Below are 14,242 nucleotides of genomic sequence, written 5' to 3' on the forward strand. Positions count from 1 at the left end.
ATGACCAGCCTTACCTGGGACTTAAACCCATTAGAGTCTTTAGCCCTTGCGCTGAACTCCGATGGAGGAGTGCTGGTCTCTAGCGCAGCCACAGCGATGCCCAGGCTGGCCATGGAACCCCTTGATGCAGACCTCAACCTGTGGACTGGCTTCTTGGCTTGACCCGGGACCTGTTTTACCACCATGGTATTGCCTTATAACTTGGACTCTTGGTTGGACCTGGCCACCAGCTCAGGTTCTGCCCTGCTCCCCAACTCAGGGTGGTGGACAGGCCCTGGCTGGTGACACCCTGCCCTGCTTGTCCCCATGGGGACCCCCTGCTGCTCCTGGCTTAACTCCCCTTAGGGAGCAGACCTGCTCTTTTTGCTCCCTGACAGCTCCTTGTGGATTTGGTTTTTTGGGTTTGGGCTTTTTTTGATACTTTTCTCGTAATAAAATGAATCATATTCTGCAGACTTCTCTTTTAGTCCACTGGTTTCATAGAGACGTCTGAATTAGATCTGCTACTTAATCTTTAAACAATTAGTGCTAGATGAGCAGAAGCACACCCATAGTGAACTCAGAGTTTCCCCTTCATCTCTAGGATTTGGCATTATTTGAGGTTTTTGACCTAATTCTCTTCCCTGAGCTTGGCGGTTTCAAAGATTTTCTTGCAGGTCTCCTCTATTACAGATCTCCATTACCCATTCCCTAAAGACCAGATATAATCCTTTCATCTATCTTGTGTGGTTATTCCTGCCTGCTGCAACGAATCAGTGCAGCTTTTGCAGCTTTAGATGGATATCTATGTAATCTCTTCACGGGCTGGCCAGCAGAATCCCACTACTCACCAGTACAGTGATCTTTCATATTCATCATGTGAGTGCTCAGGTTTTACTAATGGGAATACCCTGGAGAGAAGATAATAAGCTTCAAGGAAGGCAAATATTAATCTTTGGTTTTGAGGTATTTGCTGAAAACATTTAAAAGTGCATATCTATCTGATTTTAAAATTTACAAGTTGAACCATGTTTGGTTATTTACATTAGTTGGAGAGCACAATCAATAAAGTAGGACTTGTGTGAGAGAAGCTTCAGTAGAAGTTAATTACAGGTAATCAGGGAATAGACAAAGTATACAGTAATGAATCTTAATGCCGCAAAGTTAATGAGAATTTTGTCATTGATTTCACTGTGGACTAGATTTCATGAAAGACCTCTCTGACTTGCAGAGGAAATTTACCTAATGTGTAAGTCAGTTTCATGTTAATTAATTAATGAATTATTTGCTTTGTTCAATTCTACTTCTTTGTCTGTAACTGCTGGCAACAGCAGTTGGTATCACTAGCTCTCTGAGGCTGAAAAATTTAACCCAATTAAAGTGATACAGTTCAGTCCAGAGCAAAATCTGCAGTCAAAAACTGATCACAAAGTTATACAGTGAGGCAGGGGACTGAAGAATAAAAATACTAGGCTTGCTGTTGTGAGTGGAAGAAGCATATCTGAAAGAGTGCCTTCTGCTTAGGAAGCAGCTGTAGATTTTGTAATGATAGTTTTCATGGCAAATGATGGTTCCAAATAAATACACTACAAATATCAAAAAGTCTATAAAATTTTAAGGTTTAATTGTTGCAAAATCAATAGGTTGTAAAAAGAAGCACAGTCCATTAGCATTCCCTGTTTTTATTGCAAAAGAGCAATTTTTCAGGGGGTTTGTGGGCTTTGGTTTTTTTTCTGGTTTTTGCTGAATTTAAGACCTTCAGATTTGTCAGAGTGCAAATCTGAGAGAACCTCATGAAGAGGACAGATGTTACATGACCCAGGCTGCAAATGGACTTCCCCCTCTCCTCAAGTGAAGAAATCTTTTCTTGACTTCTGTCTTTGCTGAAAGAAACAAACTGGTTCAGTTTTCATGCCCAATTTTATTGCTGGATATGATAATAAATTTAACAAAGCCTCTAGGCTTTCAACTGTGATTCTTAACCGAGGTTGGGGTTCAGAGTAAGGGATTATTGGTGGCTCTATCTAATATGGACGTGCTCAAAGATAAACCAAGGGCTGGGCTTTGTGAGACAAATTTCTGCAGATCTGAGGAATGAGCCACGGCAGGTAGATGCAGGGCTGAAGTGGGAACATAACCCATGAGAAGAGGAAGAAGAGTAGTGGCTGCAAGCAGCGAGGGGCTTCCCTGGTTCTTATCACCCCAGGTGAAGATGCAAGAGGGATGGGCTCTGGAAAGGCTGAGCTAAACCAAAACCCAGAGGAAGGAAAGAGAATAAGGCAAAGCTGAATAGGATGTGAAGGAAAAAAAAGAGGAGACAGGCAAGATGGGACAACCAGTCAATTTTTCAGGAAAATCAAGTTGCTGGGGATATTTACATATATAAAGTTTATTCTCATGAGGATTTATTCTCATATTTCTAGCACACAAGAATAACCACTACTCCAACTGAGGAAGTTGCTTATATCCTGCGGTGGAAGAATCAGCTCCAGGCATCAGCTCTAGCAGAATTTACTTTTACTAGATAAATAAAACACACATTAGCTGCCAAATAAAAATCATTATCACATGAGTTTCTATGATGCTTGCTCAGTCTCTGGTGTATGGAGCAGATATTACCAACTCGTCTCACATAAACTGCCCAGCAGGTGGCTGATAATGGCTTTAGGCTGATACCAGGCAGGATCTCGAAGCGGGGCAGAGTCACATCTCTAGTCAGTGTATCGAGCCACTCTTGAAACCACAGCTCAAAACCACAGCTGTCATTCAGCATCCTCCCTGCAAGAAATTCTCGGTACTCTGAATTCACTTACAGCAGTCATTTCACCCTTTGGGCCTTCCTTGGGCAATTTAATTCATAAAACAGATGAAAAAAACCATACTGTATATACTGCAGGTTTTTATTTATTTTCTGGGTTTTTTTAGTCGTATTCCTTTTGTGCTGTATCTTAGTGTCCATGCAATGCAGAGCAGTACAATTGTGAGACTGGAGGGCAGTCAAAAGAAAATTTTTCTCTTGTGTGCATTTTTTTTTTTTTTTTACTTTTGCAGTTCACATCTCCAGAAGAAAAGGTATGTTATTTGTGTTTATCTCATCTTTAATGTTAAATGTAGTCTGAGCTGCTGAGGTGGGTGCTGCCGTTTGGGGTACTCCTTCCAATCTATGTCATAACTACTAAAAAATGATGTAAAAATGATGATGTACTGACTACTGGGAAATGACACAAAAACCCCACATTCATTCCAGAATGTGAAAAGATGCTCCTAGTATCCCTCTCATTCTCTTAAAATGGCTTCCTTATTTATCTTTGTTCCAAGAAGCCAAGAAATAAAGTTCAGTGCAAAGAAAGGCATATTCTGGGCGCTAGCATTCTGTATGTGTCCCATTTCAGAGGCAGAGCAATGCCGGAGGGACCCATTTTTCCTGCCTGCTGTAGCTCTCTTGATTATTCTTTTAGCCAGATGTCAAACAGAAAACCGACAAACTTTAGATGCTCTTAAAAATGATGATAATAAGGGAAGGTGATAGAACATAACTGGATTGTACTCTTGCAGCTGAACTGCTATTGATTTTAGTGAATGTAAAAATCTCATTGCAAGACAGCCGTCTCTAGCCCTTGGCTACGCTCTGCCACCTTGCCTGCATGGGGCAGGGTAGTACCTTGCAAATGGCTTCGCTTTTTCCAAGGAGATGGCTTGTAGCATGCAGTTCTACTTTGTCCAAGCCCAATTGCTATAATTTGTCTCTCTGATTTGTCCTTCTCCTGTTGCAACCATTAGTAGACATTATGTTGACTTCAGCTGTATAGAGCTGTGCTGTATTAGAGCAAGCTGGTGATGATTTTGTATTAAATGTTGCACTGTAGCATCTATTTTCATGGGTATAGAAGGATCTGTTGTAGAAAAATAAGATACAGTGCCAACTCAATGAAGTGGGAACTGATTTGAGCCCAAAGTGTATTTCACAAGTAGTACGAATATAACTCAAATATTTGTATTTTTAATATGATTTTTTTTTCTTTCTTACCTTTCACTTGCAGGTTTTTTTTCCAAGCAAGTTATATCTTGCTTACCTTATTTCATTTTGCCCATGTTTTGCTTGCATTCCCTTATATACCAAGAATTTTACCAAAAAAAAAAAAAAGGGAATTAATTCTTTATCAACAAGGCACAGCATACAATGATTAATTATTGTACACGTATTACCGTTTATCTGTACTGTTCAATCGCAGCAAATAATAGTGGCAAAGTTGGGTTTTGTATGGCTTTATTACTATAAAGGATATAGGACAAAGGAAAATGACCATGTAAAAAAAGTGTACGTGGTTGTAAATTGTTTCTTTATAATGGGTCCCTCTCACCAGTAGATCCTCCTGTTAAAAGATACTGTTTTGCCGGATAGCCTATTCAAGCATATTCATGTTCTTTTATTCTTGAGAAAATATTTGTTTCCAGGCGGTATTAACACAAATTGTTTCTTTCTGTGGTGTATATATCTGCATAATTATGGAAATATGTCACAAATAATTCTACAGGGTGTAGCTTTTGTTTTCTTCTGTAGTGATATCAAACAGCAGTATAATTATAGGGAGCAATATGTAGTGATATCTTTAACTTGCAAAGACAAGGTGTCACATCTAATACAGCACAAGTCTAATAGGGTAATACAGCATGACAGCAGTGAGTTCAGACTCTGCATGCTCAGGTATACGGTGGGATACATGTTGTAACAAAGCAGGAGACAGAGTTCAGGAAGCAGAAGGCTTGTGACATTTACAAAGCTAGAATTATAAAAATGATATTCTCCTGTCCTTTTGTTTTATATGTTAGCAAATTTCTGATGGCCCAGAATCTGAATTTTTTTTCCCAGACGTCTTGCTATTTATTATTAAAACCCATGATATTAAAAAGTAACTGGCATGCAGCTGATATTTGACATAGATATTTTTATGGTTTTATTTATTTATTTTTTAGGATTTCATCTCCTATTTGTGTAGGCAGATACTAGATTCTGTTGACTGTACAGGAAGTGTTTCATCTTACCTCCAGTTGTGCTCTTTTTTGCGACATGACGTGCAATAAACGCTGAATTCGTTCCAGGTTTCTTTTTCCTTTATGTTTGCAAGTAGTATCACAATAAAGATATAGGAAGTATGGGTGATCTGAGTTCAAGATATGGCTTGGACCACTCTTAGTAAGGCAGTGCATGTGATCAGCTTGAACTGCTGTCTCTGGCAGGCTCCAGGAACTCTGTCATAGGTTCAAAAGGTTTCTGCTCCTGGGATAACCTTAATGATGCACAGCTGAAAGAATCGTTTGTATTGTTATTAACAGATATGAATGAAGGAACTTATGAATTTAGGAGGCTAAGAAAATCCTCAGGAATTGGATGCTTGAAGAGTTTGCTTTGCATTTATTAAGTTCAGTGTCAGTTGGCGTACCTGTATTTGAAGGATAATTTTATGCAATTAAACATGATAGATAAGTTTGGAATATGCTATTTTTACACAATATATACAGCTTGTTACGGGTGAAAAAGTTTCTGATTTTTTTCAGACAGTCATATCTCAGCTAGATCTTGTCATTCAACACAATTTTCCCTTGCAGATGATTTTTGTATCATGTTTCTAGTCAAAGCATTCAGTACTAGCAAGGCAGGGAAGGTATCCCAAAAAAGGCTCCTAACAAAGTTTTGGGAAACCTACTGAATTGAAAGGCTGTGTGCATGGAGGCACGTCAGTAACAAGCATTGGCACAAAGGAGGAAATGTTAGCACATTAAACGGCGTAGGTGCCAGGGCTTGATAGTCGAGTCCAACTCCACTGTAAGTAAATTGTTCATTTTTACCACAAAAGAAACACCATCTTCACTGAGAAGTTTGTAGGTCCTACGTACCATAAGGCAGGAATTCCAAAATTTTATCAGGCAGGAGCAAATCATAAAAGTTCATTTAGGGGAGAAGTAAAATTCCTCAATCCACTTGCGTGTCTACATATTAAGTAAGGACTGCTTTTATTTTCTGCCCTTGCAGAAGTGGAAACTCCCTCTTTTCCGGATGACATAAATACTCCTGGAACAGGTCGATGCAACAGCTTCTCCCTGCCAAGCTGAGTATTAGGTGTAGCTGTGGGAGTATCCAGGATCTGGTTGTATAACTGGGGTACAGTCCAGACTCTTGTGGGATGATTCTTCCCTGGGTCACTTTGGCTGCAGGCATTACCTCCCGGGGCACCTAGAGGTAAAGCTTGGTTCTAGTGTAGCGGACCCAGGTCCTTTAGTTGCTATAGCTCTGTGTCTGTCAGAAGCAGCTATGTCAAAAAGTTCCAGTGTGGACCATACAGCAATGTTTTGTGGTCTTCTAACAGACCCAGGGGTTGCACTTCTGGAACCCCTGCTCTGAAGAGGTTGTTTCTGCCAGAAGATGTTGTGTTCCAGAAAACTCATATGTAAGTAATCCTAGTATCCGAGGCCACTTATAAACAACAGACTGTTTCTGGAAGTCCTTTTTGGTGTATGCTTTCTCATTCTGTTATCTTGGCCTCTTTCCCTCCTCCTTGATTTGTCACTTGAGAATCCACATAAAATGAAGAATGCAGCACATTCAAAGGAAAGTTCCTGGAGCTGAAATGTTGCAGCTGTTCTGTCTCTGTGGTGTCTTAAATCAGAGTTGCAGCTTGTATTGCTTGTGCTGAGGAGAGTTAAAAGCCTTACAAAAAAGTTGCTGTTGGCACCTGTGGGAGAGGGTACCACCACTTAGCAACGCAAGAGGGGATATGAGCTCTCGAGAGCTGCAAGCACTGTAGAGTTTATCAGTGTGAGCAAATATAGTACGTGCAGCCCTGTGAAAAAGAAGCTTGAAGTCTTCAACCTAATGACTGCTCTTAGGGCAATTAAATATGAATTTTAACTTCATGAAGGCTTCTGGGCTCTGCGAGACATCAATATCCTGTCTGATTTCACTGCTGAAAGATATCCTACCTGGTAAACTCATATCACTGGTGTGTGGTTCAGAATGGTGCTTTTCTGAAACAACATTTCACAAACTACAACACATAAATCATAAAGTGTTCCTCTTGGAAATGGATACTTTCTCCTAACTTTTACATGCTGTACTTGTTGTCAGAATTTTTTGCAATTTTTTGCCTTGTGTCCATTAATTGGACACTGAGGCTGGATACAGTGTGGAAAAATGGGAAGTGAAACAAATCTGTTTTAGTAGAGTTGCTGGTCATCATGAGCTCTGATGAAGATGGTTGTGGTTCTGACAGCATTCAGAAATGAAACGTTGATGAATCTTTTATTCATTTGTATGTTTCTCTATGTAAAATGAAATATATCCCCAATTCCCCAGCCTCCTCTACCAGCTACATCTGAGAATGTCTTTTTTTTTTGTGCCTCTTTTTTGCACAGACAGACGATAAAATCTGGCATACCCTAGGAGCTGGGCAGTCAAATATCTTTAGATACTTTTGAAAGAATGTGTCTGTTATGGGACTGCGCCTTGGAGATGGTGCCCAGCTTGTGGCAGGTTGAGTTGGAAAGAGGTCGTTAGCTGGAATCAGTTGAATTTTAAAGCTGAATTTTAAATTTGGCCTTTAAAGGACAAACCAGAAGCACAAACCAAGTGCAGTGAGTGGTTAAGGACCCATTCAGTATGCTAGTGTCTTTTCTTTCTTTCCTTGCACTTATTTTTTAACCAATTACAGTCATCTTATTTGATTAATTGAACACAACTAGGTTGTTGAGAACTGGAAATTTGACATCTCTGCTGCATCAGACTTGACATCGCCTTCAGAGACATCTCTCTATCAGGGAATGGCTTCTAAGAGTCAACCTCAGGATTACATTACATTACTGCACTGGAACTACTGTGTGCCAGGAGGTCAGCCTAAATAGTGAAAATCTGCAGACTGGAATAATCCAACCTGACACAGACAACCTAAACCTGCATTATAATTAGCATGCTGGGACTTAATTCCTTGCTAAAGCACACAGCTTCTCTCACTTGGGAATGTAAAAGTGCTTATAAATCTAATTAAAATTCTTATTTGAAAAAAAGATGATATAAGCTTGGACTCACTTGGGCATTTAACATATTCCCCCCCCCCCCCCCTCAAATATAGAAGGATCTGTTTTTATAGGTAGGAAGATATTGATAATAGCAGATAGTATGGTAACATAATCAGAAAATCAATTTGTGAAATGATTTTACAAGACTATTTTTGTTTATCTTGGCCAGCCTTAATTTTCTGACTTGAGAAATCAGCACTCTTTCAGTGCTCTTTGCCGAAAGACTGTTGCTCACCCTGCCAGTTTCTGTTGAACTAGCTCCTCAGCACGTGGTTAGCAAAGTTATGTTTGCCTTTTACTCAGCAGAAATTTCAAAGTTTCAGCCTGTCTCTATTTCCCAAAAACTTGCAAAAAAAGCCAAACAAGTGACAACACACAGAAAAAAAAAAAACCATCCGAGCATGAAAAATGGTCTTGGAGGCAAGTACTAACAGGGCAGAAGGTGATAGTCTTCCACAGCTCAGCTTTCGTCTTCCCTTTGCATTTTTTCCTTTCCTTTTAAGGTGTTTCTTTTTCCTTCTTTTTATTTTTTTTTTTTTTTTTTTTTTTACTCAGCTGACTGGCATCTGACTTAAAAGAACACCTCAGAAAGGTCAGTCGATTACAGACTGAAGACAGCCTCAGTCGAAGAGGAGGATTTACTATTAGGAACAGATAGAAAGATATATAAAATGATGTGAAACTTTTTCTCAAGTGGATGTATTTTGTACTTGAAAGGGTCATAATGATGTTGCTTCTCTGCACTTATGTTGGGTGCTTCATCTTAAGATATCAAAGGGTTTTACAGAGTGAATTTAGTAGTATAATCTCCTCCTTCACTTTTAACAGGATGCAATGACAGAGTAAAAGAAAAGTTAGGGGTGAGCATTAACAGAATCCACGATGTCCTCTCCAATTTAGGTTGGCATGCTGTCTCCAATAAATGATGTGCTGTCACCTGGACCTCACCAGACTAGCTATAGCACATAGAAGATCATAGGTGCTGCCAAAACCTGATCTAGAAGAAAACATTATGCAGGAGAAGGTGTGAAAGCTTGTCACAACCAGAGCCAGAGATGCACGATGAAGCTGGGGGGCCATTGCGCCTGAACTCAGATAGCTAAAACATAAATGGCTACCTGGGATCATAATGTTGATTAGTTGTCTAGACCCCCCTGTATGTTCAAAGAGTGGAACAGGCACTTCAACCCCACACAGTTTCTGACCTGTTTTAGATGTTCCTCTTAGCACCATTAACTAAAAAGGTCAGGTAGATGTTTTAAGTTAGGTGAAATTACCTCCCTGCCCCCACCAAAAGGAAGCACTTTGGGGTGTTAAGGCTGGGCTGAGAAGGGAACTTTTGATTCTGATCTTTTGATTCCTGGGCAAGACTCTAGTAAAAAGAGAGTTTTAAAGTAATTATGATTTTAACGAAAGTTTCCCGAACTGCTGTGCTTAGTGCTGGACCGCAGGTGGTCTTTTTCCAGTGGGCATGCTGTGAGTTGTCTTAAACAATTAGATCCTACAGAGACCAAAGTGGAGAAATAATGTCGTTATGTCTAATGTCTGGATCACAGCAGATAAATATTCAGATCCCTGAAGAGTCATGATGCTGAGTCTGTAAACATATTTTATCAAAGCTTCTCCAGGATTGTGCACTTAGGTGGCCACTGGAATGTGGCTATTTTCGTTGCTTTGTGGACACAGAGTCACCAACAGCCCTGTTTTGTGCATCACCCAGAGAGTCTGGGGTTTTAGACAACTTGTGCTTTATGACACCGAAAGACTTTCCTGGAAATGGGATTGACAGCCTTAGTATATGGATGATGGAAAGGGCTGTGTTGAATATACTTCATAGGTGCTTCTTGCAGTCGGAGCAAGCATGGAACTGATCTGGTTGTCTCAATACTTGGTGTGGACCAAACATTAAGAAAAAATAGATGGGAAATAGCACAGTCTGGCTTCCTGCAGTTAGTGAGACCTAGTGAAGGCTTAATGTTGCTCCTGCTGGGATCCTTCAGCAGCTTTGAGGCAGCTGAAGAATTACCTTATGTAAAGCAGCTATTCCCTAGGAATGCCTCCTGCTTTCTTTATAACCAAAGCTTTATGATCTTTATAGATTTTTAAGGAGTCCGCAGAACAAGAATCTAGCTCGAGTTTACACTTTACTATTCTAATAGGCTAAAGGTGTGTTGCTTGCAACCTAGTATATTAAAAGCTGCTGTCCTTTCAATAACTCTTTCTGCATTGTATTACGTGTTTTTTGTTGAGACTTCAGCCTGCACGGCTTCCTAAACAAGCTCCTAAAACTTGAAATCTTGCATGCATTTGCAGAAGCAGCGGGCGCCGAGGAAGTGGCAGTTACAGTGCTGCCACCAATTTCAGTGGCACAGCAGGAATGGTCTTTAAGAGTAAAGCTAGACTTACAAGAGCTCCAAGTTCTTGGGGAATATTCCTTAATACAAAACACAACTTCTTTCTTAGAAGGTTTAAGGCAAAGAAATAACTCCTTGCCAAGATAATGTCTGCTGCTCTTGGTTACTGGCCTCACTAGACCTTTCAGGAAAAAACTGGTTTAGGCACAGGTGGAGTTGTGCTGTTGCAAGAGAATATTTTATAGGGAATGACTAAGCTGTGCCATAGTCAATTCCAATCTTGGAAACTTAAAAACTTTTACTCAAGTAAGGGATTCAACAGCCCTCTATGTTTCTCCTCCTTTTTGTCTACTTGTCCAAGGTCCTTTGACACGTTTTGTCATCTTAACATCTGCAGATAGAACAAACTTAACGTCTACCCACCATCTGCTGGGTAAACAAAAGTCTATTTCACAGCATGGCAAGACATTCCTTCCACCAATAAAAACCTATAGAGATTTTCCCAAAATTCAGACACTGTTTAGAAGATTGAAATACTTCTGCTTAGTTTCCACAACTTAGCCTTTTTTTTTTTTATGTGTGTGTGAAAGAATTGTCTAAAATATCCCAGCAAAAGCTTTCTTTGTGAACTATCTCCGATTAGCAGGCAGCCAGAAGAGAGGTTTCTTGTGGAATTCAGGCAGCACTTACAGCCTGATTAATGCACAAGTGGCTTACTGCTTGTCAGTCTTTCTGTATTCGTGTTACAGTACCATCTAGAGATCATAGCTTTGTCAGGTTGGTATTATACAAACATGACCCTTTTCCTACCGAGAAGATGCCTAGGTGCTCAAATTAGAGAGAGCTGAAGTTTTGTCTCTTTTTCCCTTAGTTCAGAGTTCTCATATCCCTTACTGCCATGTTATTTTGAGAGTGGGACCAGGCTGTCTCAGTCTGGACTTGCTGTTCCCGGTCTCGTGATCTTTTCCCTTTTTTCTGTGGAGTGGAAGTAGAAGATTTTTCTTACTAACAATATAATCGCACTAATACTTCATCCTTTCATCCTTTTTTTCCATAGCTTCAATAACTTCATGTGTTAAAGCAATGGGGTGGTGTAAATGCCAGCACCGAGCTGGTGGCCTGGGAGGTTGGTGAAAGATGGTGACTGGGGTAGAGCTTTAGGGTAGAGCTCACATGGCTCTGACCTGGGGTATCCTAGTAGTGATCGCTCCATTGAATAACAAAGTCATAAAAGGAACTGAGCGAATACATATCAGAAAGTGCATTAACTGCGTAATATTTTTCTGGGTCATTCTAAATTACACACTTTGTAAAACCCTCCTTTGATATTTTCATAAATATTTGCTACAACCCTCTGGTTTCTTTCAGTGACTTAGTGATTTCATCTTGCTGTATGATTTTTTTAGTAATATATTGGGAATATTTTTCTTTCCTTTTTTTGTTCTTCAGTTCAGGCTGAACAACTCAGAGCCTGGGCTCCCCTAGAGCTTCAGCCATATTATTCTCTTGTTTTTGCCGTTCCATCTCAACTATAAATTGCATTTTCTGTTTTTTTTCTAGCAGTGGGCTGAGCTGTTCTTGTCCCTCTTCTTCCCACCAGAAGTCTGGGTTTTTTCAGTTAATTTAATACCTTTTCCACTGGAGATAGTTTATCAGCTTCTTAAGCATTCTGTTATGTTTTATTGGCCCTATTGTCTGACTTGCTATTTAATAAATCTGGCGCAGTGCCTTCCCAATAGATTTCCTATGCCTCCTTTGTGTACAACGTTTTCAGCAGTTAAAGAGAATGTTTTCTTGTTGGTTTCAGTTTGTTTGGGCCGATGGGTTCTTCCCTGCTGTTTGATTGGCACATCGCAATGTCGTTTCCGTCACTTTTCTCCAGCCTGATTATCTATTTGGTTGTCATATCCTTCCAGAGCTCCAACTATTTTCTAAATGTTAGTCCTGAATTCTTTCCGGTCTCCCCATTAGCTTTCTCACAAGGATGCAAAGTGATTTTTCCCAAGGGCGTACTGAATTTTAAGCTCTCTAGCCACACACATATATTTATCACAAAAGCCCTGTGGTGTCAAAGACTATTCAATTGGTTGTGACAGGGTGGCTTCAGGAGTCTCACTGCTCTGCTGCTGTGGCTGACCAAGAAATGGGCAGAGACAGGCTGAGAACTACCCTGTGTGTGCCTGAGGTAGGCTTAAATGCTGGGTTTTTTTGAAGTGGCGCAAGAAGCGTGAGCTTCTCTAACACCCTTGTGACAGCTGTCCCTGAATGATGGTAACGGTGTATGGAAACACTGTGTTACAGTCCCCCCACCTGGGGACTGACTAGTTGTGTCCCCCACCCCAAGAAAGAGGAACCAAGTTCTACATAGTGAAAACAGAAACAAGAAGCAAGAAAACAAAAAATTCCCTGGTACTGAAACATGAAGTCATGTTCCTAAAGCACGTGTATGCTGGCATTTCGCACCAGCATGCTGTAGGGAGCAAGATCTGGGAAGCTGAAGGACAGGCATAGATGCTTTTATGTTTTTCTCTGAAATCAGTAGCAGAACCATATCTCTTGAAATGCATAGCATATACAATGTGATTTGTATGGACCTGTGGCTCAGATTTTCTGGACTGAATCTTTCATCATTCTCATCGAGGTTCTGCCGCACGTCATCACACTCAAATCCTTACTTAGTGAATATGTCCATGGAAGACAACAGAAGAAGCGACAGGGAGAAGTGAGGCTTTGTGTCTGAACTGGAGCCTGCATCAGCCTGGGCAAATCACTAACCTTCTGCCAAGCTGCTACAAGTCACCTCTTGTAAGCTGGATGTGCTGTTTGTGCAGTGAATTCATCTATTACAAGCTCAGCTTCATACGTTAGGGTCAGAGCAAAATGCTGCATGTGGAGGATCAGTTTGCAGGACAGGGAGCATCTGTAAAGGCGTCCTTTTGGGGGCTTTTTTATTAATAAGTGAATGAATGCAGTTCCTTTGATCAGTTTATTTCCTGGGCTGATATTTCTTCTTGTTCTTGTAAGCCTTTGCATTCCTTGTTCCTCATTTCACTCTCTGAACATCTCACTTTAATTTGTCCACATAGAACTCCTAGGAGGTAAGATTGTAGCTGAAACTTGGAGGGTTGAAATGACTTTAATAAGCTTCCGTAAGCAGTTTGTGAGAGGACAGGGACATAATTTAGGATTTTAGAGGCTTGGCACCAACACCATTTCCACTATGCTCCAGTTGATTGGGAGAGCTTTCCCTCTGGAGACTTGTCTTTCAGGAACTCGGTGTGGAACTTGATTTAGTGCAGTCCCACAGTCTTCCTTTTAAAGATGTCTTTCAAAACAGTGTTTTTTATGAACTTCTGAGCTCTGTGATATAGAACATTAAGACTGCAGAACCACAGAATAGTTGAGGTTGGAAGGGACCTATGGAGGTCATCTTGCCCAATACCCCTGTTCAAGCAGGGCCACCTAGAACCCATTCTGGTCCATGTTCAGATGGCCTTTTAATGTGTCTGAGGACAGAGAATCCACAACCTCCCTGGGCAACCTGTGCCAGTGCTCTGTCACCCTCACACTGAAAAAGTGTTTCCTGACGTGCAAAGGGAGCCTCCTGTGTTTCAGTTTGTGCCCATTGCTTCTGGTCCTGTCACTGGGCATCACTGAAAAGAGCCTGGCTCTGTTGTCATTGCACTCTCCCTTCAGGTATTTATATGCATTGGTAAGATCCCCCTGAGCCTTTTTTTCTCTAGGTTGAACGCTTGTGGCTTCTCGTAGCAGAGATGCTCCAGTCCTTTCATCACCTTCACGGCCCTTCATTGGACTTTCTCTAGTGGCTCTCACTTGTA

This window comes from Rissa tridactyla, chromosome 2 (genome assembly GCF_028500815.1).
Source record: "Rissa tridactyla isolate bRisTri1 chromosome 2, bRisTri1.patW.cur.20221130, whole genome shotgun sequence".
In the NCBI taxonomy this organism is placed as follows: domain Eukaryota; kingdom Metazoa; phylum Chordata; class Aves; order Charadriiformes; family Laridae; genus Rissa; species Rissa tridactyla.